The sequence below is a fragment of the Mus musculus genome, chromosome Y (genome assembly GCF_000001635.26).
Source record: "Mus musculus strain C57BL/6J chromosome Y, GRCm38.p6 C57BL/6J".
In the NCBI taxonomy this organism is placed as follows: Eukaryota; Metazoa; Chordata; class Mammalia; order Rodentia; family Muridae; genus Mus; species Mus musculus.
Window position 1 is genome coordinate 31,306,545 of NC_000087.7, and position 4,947 is coordinate 31,311,491.

Consider the following 4,947-nt stretch of genomic DNA (forward strand, 5'->3'; position numbering starts at 1 on the left):
GAAATGTCACAGAGGGCAGAATTTATTGATCATGATTTCGAAAAAGGACCTCAAAAGTCATTAAATCAAGTATCTTATACTACCCAAACTCTGCCCATCTAATCAGTTCAATCCTGTAAGAATAATTGCACCTGTGTTTTGGTTAATTCTTATTAAATTCTCCAGTAAAAAAGGCCTTTATTAGCCCCCCTTCCAGCTTAGTGAAAAACTCCATTCCCTCTCCTTCTGAAAGCAAAAGCATTTTTCTTTCACAGACTATGTTAATTTTCCAAAATTTGCCTCTGGATGGTTTCCATTTCCATAGTTGTGTTTGCCATGACTCAATATTTCATTTCTATTCAGAAAACTCCTCTCATATACTACATGTTAATACACAAATTCTCATTTGTGAGTCATGCCAATAAAGTGGGATGAGCTTGGGGGATACAGAAGAGGGAAAGACACAAGATCAACAGAAGTATCATTAAGCTGGATACTACTCTAGAATACTGCATGCTATTCATGTATCCTGGGGATCCAGAAATTCATCTAGACTGGACCCTAGTTATCCATTGGAAGGATGTGGTCTGAAGCTTAGCCTATTAACTGGCAGCTCCCATAGCTTTGAACTGATCCAATGATTGTTATTTTCCACACACCAACCAGTAGTATCCAAGCTTCATTCCCTGACACAGGCAAAAGACCTGAAAAAGGAAAGAAAGCACTGTACTGTGTTCTAGGGTAGTGCTCCTAGAAGGTATTGGCAATCTGCACTGAATCTATTAGCACAACTGCAAAGGTATGTGGCACAGGCAATCCAAGGATCACCATGCTTCCCATTTTATCTCTCCAGTCTATATATCCACTCCCAACTCTACCATCTATGCTCCTAATCCTAGGGATCATTTAGAGGTCTCATAAATATCACCATGTATAACCGCAGACGATGAGAGAAGTTTGAAGCACATTGATAGATTTTAAGTCTGACAGTTGTTGATGTCATCAAAACAATTTTCTGAGGTGTGTTGTGCTTTTGTCAAACGATGGGGCTAGAATGGCCCTGCCAAGATCTGAAGCATTAAAAATAGTTGTTTTTTTTTGTTTGTTTGTTTTTTTGTTTGTTTGTTTTTCTATTATTATATTGGAACATGCCATCATCAATTGCACTGCCTCAGTCTAAAATAAGAGGTGATTCTTACAGTTATTTGCTGCCATCTCTAAAGTCTGGGCAAGGCAACTCCTGTGATTCTCCAAGCCTTGCTTATTACCAGTTCTAGGCTATATGCTGTCAGGATAATGTTCTAAACAGGGAATTCTATGGATATCAAGATTTCAATAGTTTTCACTTCAAAAATATAGTAAAAAATTTCCAATTGTACATTTATTTTAGTATTTGTGGTCAACATTTTCCTACTGAAGTGACAGAAATATTTACTATTTTTATATCTTTATACTAACATTATATTTCTGTTTAATTTGTAGAGGACATGTTTATTTGAGACAGTCCTATATTACTCATGCTGAACTCATACTCACTATGTAGCTATGGACAGTCAAAGGCCTTGATCCTTCTGCATTCAACTGCTAAGTGTTGGGATTACAGATTACAGTACCATAGCTATTAAAAGATTTTCTATGACTGATAAAAGAGGTGAGGATTTGACTTTAGGATTTCGGTATTTTTCTAATTGTAGTCATAGTTTATATTGAATAGTCATTATGTGAAAGGTAACAGAGATTCTGGTCTTTCAGATTTCTACTCATTAGTAGATCAGTTAATACATTTAAATATCTGCTAAAAATGTCATTCCATACAGGAGAACAGTAGTTTAAGATCTTGCCTAGGGTGGTTTCTGATTTTTAAAAGATTCAGTAAATAAGAGTAGATTTATGAGTTTAACATGAATGAGCATGTCTTATCTAATTTGCCAATGTTATACATAATACTACAAAACATAAATTTTAAGTTTTTAGAATTATTTTCCTCAAAACATTTATATTTTTGACCAAATGAGCTAGAATTACTCATAACAAATATTTAATATTATAAAAAGCCTAAATTTTGTTGAAATAAAATGAAACTTATTCTGTTGAATTTATTGTAGTCTGTTATTTTGATAAGTATTTCTGAGGTTTTTAGAGATCTAAAGACAAAATATTCAGTGTACTTTTTAATGATAATTTCCAAGTAAGGTAGTATACTGAGACTAGGCTGGTAAGCGCAATGCCCACACTACAAAGAGGTTCTAGCTTTTGGTCTGTAAATGACTATAGTGTTTTTTGCCATGCTATGAAAGGTTTAAAAATGGCCTTCATTTGCAGTATTTATTTAATTTTTATCTGTAGTCCCTATCTCTTTCCTGAACTGACTCATAATGGCAGCACCCTCCACGTTGTTCACAGGCAGGAAATGATCTCGTGTTCATTTCAAATTGAATACCCCCCCAAACAATTAACCAACCAAATTAAAAAAGAAATGGTTAATATGGGAATTGCCTCAGATCTTACTTGGAAACCATTTGATGACTACAGTGATTGTTATATTAATGGGGAGATGATCTAAAATAGTTTGGTGATATTCTTCCACAGGAGTGTTTTGCCAGGGTTGTTAGGAAAGTTGTTTCCATACACTTTTTTTTTTTTTTACTAAATAGGGACTAAGTTTAGGATTGTAAAAACTAATTTGCTAGTTTGAGTTGGTTTTCTAAAATAAACGACAGAGTCCAGATGACAACAGTAAGTAATCTTTGTCTATCTTTCAACTATACCTGAGGCTGACATATTGTAAAAACTGGTAATCCTCTCTTCATCTCTCAGCAAATGTCTGCCTCTTGGAAATTTATGATCTCGTCTCCATTAAAATTCTTAGTGGTATTCATTGGTATAGTATGTAACCATACCTCTCTGATTTACAATTCAATAGGACTAAAACAGAACCAAGGATAGTTAGATAATGAGACTTAATATAGTTTCATGTGTCAAACACAAGGCCGGTTTCTCCATTCTTAATTAATACATAGGTATATGAGGTTATTTATAAAGTTATTTATTATACCAACCACTGTTTTTTCTTGTTCTTTATTGAATTTCTGTACACCCACATCCAACTTCTGAAACATATTTTTATACTGCTCATATAATTTGTTGTTGATCATGTCCCTGTAAAGTAAAGTAATGAAAGCAGTCAAATTTATACAAATAGGAAAAGAACTCTCAAAAAAAATTAAATTGTTCTTTTCATACTATAAAAAGAAAAATAGCAGTAAAAATCATCAAATGGGAAGTTATTACAGATTTTTTTCCTAAGAGATTATCAGAGAAGTTTTATTTCATGTTTTAGATTTTCAAAATTAAAGTTTACAGACAGATAAATAGATAGATAGATAGATAGGTAGATAGATAGATAGATAGATAGATAGATAATCTTTTTTAGAAAATTAATTGTATTTCAAAGTAGGGTTTTATTCTGTTCTACCAAATAGAAGGTCTAATTTTTTTTCCTATATTGACCCAGTTAAGACTTAATGTAAAACATAATTTAATTAAAATATACAAATTGCCTGCCTGTATATGTAACTGATTCTTTTCCATACTGTTAAACATAATAAACCATAAAGTACATTTTTAAATCTTTGTGGAAAACTTCTGAATTTCCACAACAAATGTAAAACAAAATTTAAAATCTTATTAACATTTACTTAAAGTAGAAAATACCTTTCTGTTACTCGCACCAAGCAAGTTAAAGATCTGTGTGACAAGAACTTCAAGTCTCTGAAGAAAGAAATTGAAAATCTCAGAAGATGGAAAGACCTCCCATGCTCATAGATTGGCACGATTAATTCAGTAAAAAATGGTCATCTTGCTAAAAGCAATCTATACATTCAGTGAAATCTCAATCAAAATTCAAACTCCATTATTCATAAAGATAGAAAGAACAATTTACAAAATCATCTGGAATAAAAAAAAATCCAGGATACGAAAAAACTATTCTCAACAATAAAAGAACTTCAGGGGGAATCATCCTCGACCTCAAGCTGTAGAATAGAGCAATAGAGATAAAAATATATGCTAATGACAAAAAGACAATGACTTCATTAAATACACAGGCAAATGGAAGGATATAAAATATATCATCCTGTGTGAGGTAACCCATTCCCAAAATTACAAACATGGCACACACTCACTATTGAAGGGATATTATTCTAAAAATTCAGAATATCCAAAATGTAATTCACAGACCACATGAAGGTCAAGCAGAAAGAAGATGAGAGTGTGGGTGTTTCAATCCCTCTTAGAATGGGGAACACAATACTCCTTGGAAAAAATATGGAGACAAAGTGCAGAGCAGAGACTGAAGAAATAACTATCCATTGTCTGCCCAACCTGTGGATCCATCCCATATACAGACACCAAACCCAGTCACTGTTGTGGATACCAACACGTGTTTGCTGACAGGAGCCAAATATGTCTATCTCCTGAGAAGCTCAGCCATTTCTTGGCAAGAAAAGAGGCTGATGCTCACAGACAACTATCAGACTGATCATGGCATCCCCAGTAGACGAGTTACAGGAAGAACTGAAGGAGCTGAATGGGTTTGCAACCTTATAGGAAGAACAACAATATGAACCAACCAGACAGTCCAGAGCACCCAGGGACTAAGCACCAACCCATGGTTCCAGCTGCATATATAGCAGAGTATGACCTTGTCAGACATCAGTGGGAGGAGAGGTTCTTGATCCTGTGAAGGGTTGATTCCCCAGTGTAAGCATGTACCAGGGTGGGGAGGGTAAAATGGGTGGATGGAGGAAGGCCCTCGTAGAAACACAGAGAGGGTAAATGGAATAGGGATTATCTGGGGTGAAACAAAGAAAGGACTAATATTTGAAATGTAAAGAAAGATAATATCTAGTAAAAATAAATAAATAAATAAATAAATAAAATAAAAATAGTTACAAAACACCACATATA